Raw genomic sequence first — 12390 nt, 5'->3', positions numbered from 1 at the left:
AAATAACACGGTGGATGGATGATGGCAGAGCAGTGGATGTGGTCTACCTTGACTTCAGCAAAGAGTTTGACACGGTCTCCCACAGCATCCTCGCAGCTAAATTGAGGAAGTGTGGTCTGGATGATCGGGTAGTGAGGTGGACTGTGAACTGGCTGAAGGAGAGAAGCCAGAGAGTTGTAGTCTATGGGGCGGAGTCTAGTTGGAGGCCTGTATCCAGTGGAGTGCCTCAAGGGTCGGTACTGGGACCAGTATTATTTAATATATTCATCAATGATTTAGATGAGGGAATTGAGTGTACTATCAGCAAGTTTGCTGATGACACTAAGCTGGGAGGAGTGGCCGACACGCCAGAAGGCTCTGCTGCCATTCAGCAAGACCCGGACAGGCTGGAGAGTTGGGCAGGGAATAAATTGATGAAATATAACAAGGAAAAGTGTAGAGTCCTGCATCTGGGCAGGAACAACCCCAGGTTCCAGTATAGATTGGGGAATGACCTGTTAGAGAGCAGTGTAGGGGAGAGGGACCTAGGGGTCCTGGTGGACGACAGGGTGACCATGAGCCGACACTGTGACCTTGTGGCCAAGAAGGCCAATGGTATCCTGGGTTGTATTAGAAGGGGGGTGGTTAGTAGGTCGAGAGAGGTTCTCCTTCCCCTCTACTCTGCCCTGGTGAGACCTCATCTGGAATATTGTGTCCAGTTCTGGGCCCCTCAGTTTAAGAAGGACAGGGACCTGCTGGAGAGAGTCCAGCGCAGGGCAACTAAGATGATTAAGGGAGTGGAGCATCTCCCTTATGAGGAAAGACTGAGGGAGCTGGGTCTCTATAGTTTGGAGAAGAGGAGATTGAGGGGTGACCTTATTAGTGTATATAAATATATAAAGGGGGAGTGTCACGAGGATGGAGCCAGGCTCTTCTCAGTGGCAAACAATGAAAGGACAAGGGGAAATGGGTACAAACTGGAACACAAGAGGTTCCACTTAAACTTGAGAAGAAACTTCTTCTCAGTGAGGGTGACGGAACACTGGAACAGGCTGCCCAGGGAGGTTGTGGAATCTCCTTCTTTGGAGACATTCAAAACCCGCCTGGACACGTTCCTGTGTAACCTTATCTAGGTGTTCCTGCTCCGGCAGGGGGATTGGACTAGATGATCTTTTGAGGTCCCTTCCAATCTCTAACATACTGTGATACTGTGATACTGTGATAACCCTAAGTGAATGAGCAAAAAGATAAAAATCAAGTATCTTTAACAACCAGTATGCACAGCTGCCAGAAACTAATATAGATGTGACAGCATATAAACTGTGAAGTGCCAGTAAGCTGTGTCAATTATTCTGGTATGTTTGTTTATTACTGCTCCAGGATATCACAGAACAGATTCTTTGGGTAAGCTATGTCCACATACCGTAAGTGTGCATATCTTGCCCAGCTAAAAAGCCTTCCGGGAGCTACTAATCTGTGAACGATCTCCTCTGTGTCCAACCACATTTATTGCTACTAACCAAATACAGTGAACAGGGACATTAAGGTGTTTGCTTTTTATTTTACAAAAATATTTTTATAAAATTTATAGAGGTTTTGAGTATATGGAAAGCCTTTTTCTAAACTATTTCATTCAAATAAAAGGCTGTAATTACAATTCACCAATTTTAACATTTAGACATATGCTTCCAGACAAGTGGAGCTCTTTGGTACAATTTAAATGAGTAAGTTACTTCAAGGCACACTCTTATTTCCAAGGTAAATGGGAAAACACTTACTTACAAATGAGAGAGATGTATCCTACCCTAAGCAAAATAAAGTTCAGAGACTATATACTCTAATGCTTATCTGGGATTAGGTATATACACCCAGTTACTGTCATCTTCAAGATAGTTGAATAGTACGTATGTATGTATCAATTGCAATCCACCTGTTTCTGAATTACACAGGTAAGAGTAGGGAAGACAAAGTAATTCTATTCAGACTAAAAAAGATGTGAAGCACAACTAGAGAAAAAAAAAAGAATAAAAGCATACTAAAGAAAAAAGAAAATATAATAAAAATTTAAGCAATAAATACAAGAACACTATTTTTTTTCAAATGCTGCTTCCATGCCATTATTTTCAAGTGATGCAATGAAGCATGCTATATTATCCAAGCATAATATTGAAGATAGTACTTTGAACAAGTGAACCACAGTATATTCTTTGAATTTACTCATGTTACACTGGGAGAAACGGTTATAGACTGATGATACAGATAACATCACAGAACCACAAAAATCACGGACTAGTTTGGATTGGAAGGGACCTTAAATTTAACTTCTCTAAAAGTGTATAGACATCTTTGGCACACTAATTTTAAGATTTCCTACAGGTGTATATAGTCATCTTTGGTACTCTCCTGCACACCAGCCAAGTATTTCCCCCTGTCACATTAGCGTGACTGTGGACAGAAATGAATACACAAACAGCACAATTTTTAGATGACAAATGAAAACAAACAACAGCTGAGAAAGGATAAATTCAGGAAAATATAGCTAATATCATTCAGAATATATAAGTAATATTGTCCCGAAATGATGCACCATTTGACTCCCTCATAGGAATCCTTCACCATCTAGAAATTACCAGATTTTAACACTCAGCAGAATTGTTAAAATAACTCACCTGACTTCAAAGCATGACATTTCAACTAGTATTTCAGTACAAATATAGCTAACTCCTATTTCAGATGAACTTTTTTTTAGAAATACATTGACAGAATTAATTCATATAATCAATAATGCACCATATATTCAATGATTAATTAGTTCATTGTTCATAAATGTTTCTATATAGGACTGGAAAGCTGAAATAATCACTTATTCCAGAGGTAACCTTTCTTCTTTTTTTTTAAACACAAATGGCAATGCTTTAAAACGTTATTTCATATGATAGTATTCCAAGTACAAGCAAAAAGCCTGAATAGCTGGAGGGCACCCCAACCAGTTTTTGCTGACTACCTCATCCTTGCCTCTAAAATTATCACATGACTGAATTGCATAGTTTCACCTTGCAGGGAGAGCAATTAATTTGCCTACTCGTCTCCCACTGGAGACAGAACACTAGCCTCCCACATTTCAGACAAATACATAGCACAGAGCACATCTTCCCATGCCAATTTAAACAATGAGAGTTGATTACATTTAATTGTAGTTTCCTCCGAGCATGCTTAACCATCCCCCACTAACCTCAGTGTTAGAAGAAATGCATACAGGAGAAATTAAGTGGGTAAAAACAGAAGCAGGTGCAAAGCATTTATTTACTTTTTAAAATACTGGTATTCTGCTCCAGTATTGAAAAAATTATGTTCAATCCGTATATTTAACATCACCATGTATCGTGAGTGAGATGTCTGCCTGATTTTTAATGACCGTTCTTCCTACATCCTTTCTGTTTCTCAACAGAAGCGTCAAACAATGCACTAGTGACAAATTCCCCATACTGTGCCCCTTCAGCCCTTGGAGTTTAACTCCTCTCACATTACAGTATTTATTGAATTTCCAAGCCAAACGGTGTTCTGCTCCATAAAATTCTGACAAGTGGACTCTGCCAAGCTAATAACGGCTTCATTCTGCTGAAATAAACTTATTTCACTGCAGCAAACAAAATGACATGACCTGGAAAGGTTATTTTTAACTGGGTAATGACTCAATTCACACCAAGCCTCTCTCACTAGATTCCTGAATACTGTTAGGACAAATTTCTTACATGCAAATACGTCTTAACACCAGTTTTCTTCCCTGTTGCACGCTCTCTGAATGTGGCTAAGGCATTTTCAGGTCTGTGTTGTTTGATTTTTTTATTCAATAGTTTAGTAAGCTTTGTTTGATTTTTTTTATTCAATAGTTTAGTAAACTTGTTAAACAATGCATAGTGAGAATGCCTCAGTGGGGTGACCTAGCAAGCTGGAAAAACGAAAGCTCATACAAGGAGGTTATGCCCTCACATTCTCCACCCTCACCCCCCTACCTTTTAAGATTTTTTTGTCTATTTATTTTATAAAGTTACATTAAAATTGCCCTAATATCTAACAAATTTGAGAAGTAGTACTTTGAGACAGATTGCTTAATGTTTTCACATCTGCTCTCTTTTAATCTTTCACTAATTTTGACAGCACTGCTGTTACAGAGGTGTGGAGAATAATGGATTAGAGAACTAATTTTACCTTCCACAAAGGCTACATCTCCTACACATAATGGTCATTCAATTAATGAATGCTAGTGAGACAGTATTCATAAAACACCTTTTTCAAGCTACCTATATTCTACTAATACTGTATCTTTTCTGCAGCGTACACCCACAGACTAACCATCAGCTTCAGGTCAGATCTACATCAAGTTTTATATGACTGGAGACCATGAGAACCTTTGTAACAGCTGGAATCTTGTACAAACATGCTGCACCCTGCCAGGCCCATCTTCTGAGCGCTAATAAGAGACAATCCTTGACTGCAAGCAGCCAGGCTCCTTAAGAAGCAGTTCACTAAAGAACTGTTAGAACACCTACTGCAAATAAAAGGAGCAAAACAATGATAAATCACAAAAATTATGAGTTTCAGGGAATATAGGGAAAAAAAAAAAACCACAAAATAGAAAAACACAAAAGTGAAAGAAAGAACACTGTCATTCTGGTAGGTAATGTGGTGTCATCTGTACTGTAGCAGCAGCACTGGTGAATGAGTAAGAAATTTGAAATGATGCCTGAAATTATTTAACACTAAGCTAGCAAAATGCAAATAGCTGTATTTACTGGGTAAATTATCTCATTTTCTTTTGGTTTTGTGTTTTTGGTTTTTTTTTAATAAATACATCAAGTCAGTCAAAACACAAGACAAACAGATTTGAGATCTCAGACTGCAGAGATCTCTGATCTATCAACCCAACAGTTAACTCTGGTATTAACGACCCTTATCCTTAACCCTTGCTACAAAGGTGGCCAACTCTGCCATGGGCTGCATTAGGAGGAATGCTGCCAGCTGATCAAGGATGGTAATCCTTCCCATCTAATCAGCCATAGATTTTATACCTATTGAGACTTGAAGATACAAATTCATTTATATACCTGGGTTTTGTGGTTTGGTTTGGGGTTGTGTTTTTTTTGTTTTCTTTGGGTTTTTTTTCTTTTTTCTAGGAAATACTGTACTCTCACATATCAGAAATTGTGTACTCTAGGAATACTTGTTTCTGGCATAACATTAACTTTTTCTTACACATTTATTTTTAAGTTTTGCAATGTTAAGTTTCTCTTTAGAGTATCCAGCTCTTGGAGTTGAGTGAACAAGCTTCAGTTCTCACTTTAAATATGTTGAGGGTTTTTTGGGGTTGTATTTTTTGTTTGTTTGTTTGTTTGTTGTGACAAATACCCAACCCCAAAAAAGCAGAACAGGTATCATTTTAACTATTACAGAAGACTGTAATCATTAGCTCTGAAAACAGCCATCCCAGTAAGTTTTAATGAAAACACAATACTTTAGCTATAGCATCATTTCCTAGCTTGTTATCCTGTAGCAGAAGCTGCCACAGCCTTTACTGATGCCAACTTGCAGTACACCTTGAGACCACTTCTGTAACTCTCTTGCAAGATGAATCTAGGAATGGCAAAAGCATGTCACTTATTACTGGATTGACTGAACTTACCCAGACTTTTAGCAAAAAGCCTTATTTTACTAATCATCTGCATCTATAGCTACTATTTTTGCTGACAGTAAGAGACTGGGAAAAGGTAGCCAAATCCCGTATCAGTGTTACCAACTGTACATTTTGATTTTGTGTCATTAACCACAGAATCACAAAATGGCTGAGGTTGCAAGGGACCTCTGGAGGTCATTTGGTCCAACACCACTGCTCCAGCAGGGCCACTTAGCGTTGATTGCCCAGGACCATATCCAGACAGCTACCACTGTGCGCAACCTCTCTGAGCAACCTCTGCCAGTGTTCAGTCACCCTCGCAATAAAAAGTGTTTCTGGATGTTCAGATGAAACTCCACTGTTACACTCGATGTCCAATGACAGCACAGTAGACAACGGGCGTTAAGTGGAGAGTGGTGACAATTACCTACTGATCTATTGCTGGACACAACTGAAGGAAGTTTGGATCCATTTTCTTTACACCCTCCCATCAGATTCTTACCATAGAATCGCAGAATGTTTAGGCTTGGAAAGGACCTTAAGATCATCCAGTTCCAACCCCCTGGCATGGGCAGGGATGCCTTACATTACACCATGTCACTCAAGTCTCTGTCCAACCCAGCCTTGAACACTGCCAGGGATGGAGCATTCACAACTTCTTGGGGAACCTGTTCCAGTGCCTCACCACCCTCACAATAAGAACTTCTTCCTAACCTCCCCTGTGTAATTTTTAACCCATTACTGCTCGTCCTATCACTACAGTCCCTGATGAAGAGTCCCTCCCCAGCATCCAGTTTGTACACATGTGGAAGATTGCCCAAGCAATCTCTTCCTTAGGCTAACCAGTCCTGGCTCTCTCAGCCTTCTCTTGTAGGAAAGATGGCTCTTCTCAGGACTATTTCTAATATGTCATTTTCTCTCTTGTACTGGGGAGCTCAGAACTGAACACACTACTCCAGGTGTGGCCTCACCAGTGCTGGTAGTCAGAGGTTGCTGTACAGTAGACTACTGCCTGCTTCAATGGAGCAACACCCAAAAGCACCAGATTGCCTTAGAGTCTGAAAAGCTATCTTAAAAGATTCCTATGTACAATTATGTCTGGTATTTCGATTTCTGATACATCTTCCCACACTATCAAGTTCTGAAATAAAAGACGAACCATTTTAAGGTCACAAAGAGAAACAACTCAGTTTAAAGTTCTGTAAAGTTTGTTAGCAAGCATGATTTACAAGTATTGAAACAAATGCAGGTATTTATTTCAAAAATTTCTGCATTTTTGGTAACAATTTGGGCAAAAAAGGCAAATTTTGGTAAATACAGGCAAAGTGATAAATCGTCACAAATTTATAAAAAATTAGCTTGAAACCTACTTATTGTAAATATTGAAGTTGTTTGCAGTGTAGAAGCACCTGAAGCAGAACTCATGAAGTATCTAATGCCTCAAATGCTTGTGACAGAACCCAAATTTATACAGTATATCTGTGAGATCTTTTTCACAGGTGCTTAAAAGCAAAAGGTTTCTCTTTCAACTCAACCAATCTCCCTTTTTTAATAACCAAGATTAACTGACATTTATTTATATTGTGTTTATTTCCCTACTTAAATATGTTTCTGTAGCACAAACAAACTAATGTTCCCTCGCTTTTGTAAGCACTACTGCCTTAAATGTATTTGTAGGACATTATTTTTTAAATTTTAGCAATCAAAAACTGTAGAGGGTATTCACTTGCTGCAAAACAAGATTTGAGAAAAGGGCAGACATCTTGTTTTCAGTGTCAATAAAATGAAGTAATCAAATGTTGCTCAAAAAAACCTATAACAAATATGCTATTATTTACAGAATTATAACTGGATATAGCTATTAAGATTGCATTCAAATGGACTAAATGACCCAAACTGAGGCCAGATTCACAAAATGTGATTCGGAAACTAGCAGCATACTTTTTTTCAAATGCCATCCCCTCTTACAAGTTGTTACCTAATATATCACAGTAACTATCTTGAATCAGGTTATACTTAATGCAAAGGTACCTGAACTATGAAAGAATACAGGGACTTTTTGTTTAATATCTAGTTATTCCAACACCTATTATAACTAATTTTTCATCAGGTATTCTTTATTTACCTTGTATTTATGATTCCTTTAATAAAAATTAAATTAGTAGAAGATATCTGTTAGTAATTGCTAAGTAGACATATTAAAAAAACCCTAGATACTGAATCACAGAGGTCTACTTATCTCTGAAATTCCTTTATGTTCATACACTTTACTATAAACTGCTACTAATACAGTATATTGTTTAGAAAATTCTACATAAATAAATTGAGCAATGGCTAAACCGTTTTTCCATACTAGGTGTATATCTTACATTCAGAGATTTCAAAAGATTAGGTAGTCATATCTGTGTGAAAACTCACAACAGTTCACCAGATTAACAGAAAAAATAAATATTTTTTTAGAAACCTCAAAACGATTAAAAAGCGATCAATGTATTTACTCACACAGTTGTAACCAAATGCATAAAGGAAAAAAACAATAAGAAATCAATCCAAACCTACTAATGTTGTTGCTGAACACATAGATCATATGACATTTAGAGAATGTACATACAGTTTAACATACATTTAAACAATAAAATTTTGCTTTGTATAGGCAAAGAAAGAAGTAGCATAAAACAATGCATGAAAAGACACATACACTTAGTAAGATCCCAGAAGAATTTCACCAGGAATACACCTATAAGTTCAATACTAAAAATTAACGTGCAAACTATCAGTCTAAAATAAAGCCCAAAGCATCATGAGAAGCTCTGTAGGAACAAATGCATGGAGGAAGATCGCAGAGGTAAATATTTGAAAGGCACAAGAAAACTGATATATAAGACTTAAGAGAGAAGAAATTGTGTGATTATCAGAACATTCTGGGAATTAAGCGTATCATCAAGAGAAGAGGCCTTCTAAATAACATCGAGGAAAAGTCTCAAATTCAGATATTTGAAAATACTCTAGAAAAAAAACTGAAAAAGTTAGCATGCAAAACAATTACAAGACAATGAGGATGAAGACCAGCATAGTTAACACTATTTTTCTTTATTTTACCCCACATAAAGCAGACTATAATGCAAGTTGCCATTGCTGGGTTACCACCTCCACTAAAATAGTGTATCCATCTTACAGTGCTGGGTTTTAGCATGTCAGCTTTTTATCCTTCTTTAAAGAAAATACATTTCATGCCTTCAAAAATACATCTCAGTTCCAACTCTACTATTTCAATCGTATGTATCACTGACTCTAAACCTTTTTTTTCCAAAATTAGTATGTACATCGAGTTTTTGGGGAAACGAATGACCAGAGCAAGAAAAACACCATCTTGTACATGCATGAAAGTTCAAGAACTTCATGAAAGCACAGGAAGAGAATCATATGACTCATATGTAGGGCTATGGCCTCATATGTTTAGAAGTAAGAAACTGGAGATTAGAGCAAATTTCAGTGATCTCTTCTTCTTGGAAGGGAGGGAAACTGATGGAAGGGTCATCAAAAGCCATGCCAACACAGTGGTAAGACTGAAGTATTAAGCGAGAAAAAAGATTAAATCCAATAGACGCTTATGTGCCTGATCCAGCTTAGGCACACAAATAGTCACAGGGATCAAATGCTTTAAATTGCTTCTGTGTTTTACACAATCAGGACTGGATGAAAAGATCAGAAGTGAGCAAGCAGAAGGCCTCCTGGGAAAAGCTTTAATGACAACCTCAACTTTACCTACCATGACTTTGTGTTTCTTTAACATCTCCAGCCATTGCCATTTGCGAGTTAGCCACTAATCTAAGACACTGGAAAACTTGTCAGACCAAAAAAAAATAAAAATCTGGTGACTAAAACATACTGGCTTTAACATGACATGACCACACATATCATCACTACACATCACTGCACATACTAGTTTTCAGCTGTATTTCCCCTGGTAAAATGCAGATACCCCCCAACAAGTATTTTATAGGATTCACTTTCAGGTACTGTGGTAGAGCTTGTTCAGCACACAGATTCATCTACAGCCCTGAAAATCTTAAAGCAGCTAATCTTAAAAATTCTTTCCCACTACCCCAAATAACAAAGCTCAAGAAAGAAGACACCATCTTCTGGGTGTACAGAAGATGGCAGAAGATCAAAAACACACACACAGAAAACCCACAAAAATAAAGAGCAATGAAAACTGCTGAATAGGAAGTTGGCAGGTTAGGTAAAGCGAGAAGTATTCACATGAGATCTTTTATGAATATGTGTGCTGTACTGAAAAATCATGGAGAAATGTAATTCAGGAGTAGAGAAGGAAAGCGTAGAGGATTGACAGACTAATGATAAGAATGAGAAAGCAAACCAGGGTAAAACCCAAAGACATTCTCTGAATAGAGCAACATTTATTTCATCTGACTCTTCTTCAACATGGCAAAAATTCCACTATCCTCTCTAAGCATATACATTTCTGTCCCTTTCTGAAGTGGGTAAACAAACCAAAAGCTAACACACCAACAAATTGCCCATCAAAGCTGAAAATCTTTAGAAAACACCTCTGATGGCAAACTGCAGAATGCACACTGGGCACAATTTTTTCTTTTTAATATATGTACTATCAGAAGTCTCAAAAATCAACTGAATTCCAAACTAGGAACAAACAGCATAGATTTAACTTAATGGCAGCAGGGTCCTAAAGACTGAGTGAAGAACAGAGAAAAGGTCATTCAGCTTGCAAACTCAGATTTCAACTGCAGAGGTACATCAGCAGGTGCTCAAGGCTAGATGTTAAACATTCTCAACCCAGATGTGCATCTGGATTAGAAGTCCGGATGTACCGTTATTTCCCCAGATTAGTCCTGCTAATGATACAACAGATGACCTATCTAGCTGAAACTTACCAAATACACAATTTGGTAGTGGCTAGTTACATGTTTCTGATTCACTCTGATTTTCTTTAACTAAGAACAGTGACTGAGTGCTACAGACGTTTTCATTTGACAAGCAAGTTGGAAGTGCTCCATATATGAGGTTCATGTTCTCAAGTTAACCTCACTTGTCTAAAAAGAGAAACATTTACGTGAGAGACAAAATATCATCCACTTCTTCAACTTCCATTCACCTACAAATGTCCTGGAGAATCGGTTTTTCATTCATTCAGTACTAGATGTGCCACATAACTACCAGTTAATGTGAAAGATGGTTCACTGAGGCTAGATAAACTTAGGCAGAACACCTTTACTTGTAAGTAACCCACTGCCAAGTGTCCTAATCCCTTGCTGTTTTCCTGTGCTATGTAGTAGATTCCCTGCCCTCTCCCTTTCTCATTCCACATGGGAGACTTCCATGCAAAGACCAAAACTGTCATATAGCATTTTCTTAAGGTTGATCTATAAAAAATGTGATAGGATTTCCCTTCTAACACACAAATTGTGTGAGATGGAGAAACTACTTCTAAGATTTTTTCCTGCTTTCTTAAATTGATAATCAAAAGCAAAACCACAGAAAACAAGTTTTGCACTATATGAACCCCCTACAAAAATAGTGATGTATGTAATTCGGGTAATTCAATGCAGATAATCCCTTCAATGATTTCTAGATGGAAGAAAGCAAATGCTTCAGAATAAAATATTCTAAATATTTGGCTAAATATGTTATTCTTCAATGCATTTGGAAGGTGTCACACATAAAAATGTTACCCTCTGCAGCAGTATATTAAAGTAACAGCAAAATACACTATTCAACAACCACGCTTTTCCACTCCTCCTTCCCCCGCCACCCCAAAAAAACAAGGCTCGTCTAAATCACAATAAAGGGCAGTAAAGTATTAAGAAATAAGAAACAGGCAGTAAAGCTTATCAAGATCCTCTGAACAGGCACAGAACAACAGAAGTCAAAGATGATGAACAAAGCTATCAAAACACTAGTATCCTCCTGATAATACACTTTTTATTTTTGCCCCAGATTATCTTTTTGATTATCAATAGTGCTTACTCACTAAAGGCAGCAATTTCCCTACTCCATGAACCATTCTTCCCTTCCTTCTACTTTGTCAGTAAAAAATCACAACTTTCCCACCCTGACAGGATAAAGCAAGAGGCCAGATAAAAGAAGATAAAAATAACGTAGAAAGGTTTGCTAAATGAAATCCAAAACTGCGTCCAGTATACTCTCAGGAACCATAAAAGCACAGAATGGTTAGGGTTGGAAGGGGCCTTAAAGATCATCTAGTCCCAACGCCCCTGCCATGGGAAGAGGCACCTTCCATGTTGCTCTAAATTCCATTCTTCCTGGCTGTGAACACTTCCAGGGGAGGGGCATCCAGAACCTCCCTGGGCAACCTGTCCCAGTGTCTCACCACCCTCATAGTGAAGAAATTCTTCCAAATGTCTGACCTAAATCTCCCCTCTGTCAATTTAAAGCCACTCCTCCTTTTCCTGCCACCATAAGCCCTTGTAAGAAGTCCCTCTCCACAGGGACTGTAGGCTCACATAAGGTATCAGAAAACTCCTGTAAGGTCTCCCCGGAGCCTTTTCTTCTCCAGACTGAACAAGCACAACTCTATCAGAAAACTCCTGTAAGGTTTCCCCGGAGCCTTTTCTTCTCCAGACTGAACAAGCACAACTCTCTCAGCTTTTCTTCATCAGAGAGGTGCTCCTGCTCTGGACTTGCTCAAGCAGGTCCACATCCCTCTTGTGTTGGGTGCCCTAGAGCTGGAAGCAGGT

General features: G+C 38.2%; 1 protein-coding gene across 38 annotated transcripts in view; it reads right to left on the bottom strand.

Annotated features, from left to right (window-relative positions):
• Positions 1–12390, bottom strand: part of PTPRD (protein tyrosine phosphatase receptor type D) — a 466133-nt gene that overhangs the window by 305520 nt on the left and 148223 nt on the right. The gene's annotated exons all lie outside the window — the stretch shown is intronic.

This window comes from Neopsephotus bourkii, unplaced genomic scaffold (assembly GCF_033783945.1).
Source record: "Neopsephotus bourkii isolate Nb327-2 ecotype Australia unplaced genomic scaffold, CSIRO-AGI_Nbou_v1 NB_1273, whole genome shotgun sequence".
NCBI lineage: Eukaryota > Metazoa > Chordata > Aves > Psittaciformes > Psittacidae > Neopsephotus > Neopsephotus bourkii.
Note: the sequence above shows the minus strand (reverse complement) of the source record. Positions and strands in the feature narration are given on the sequence as shown.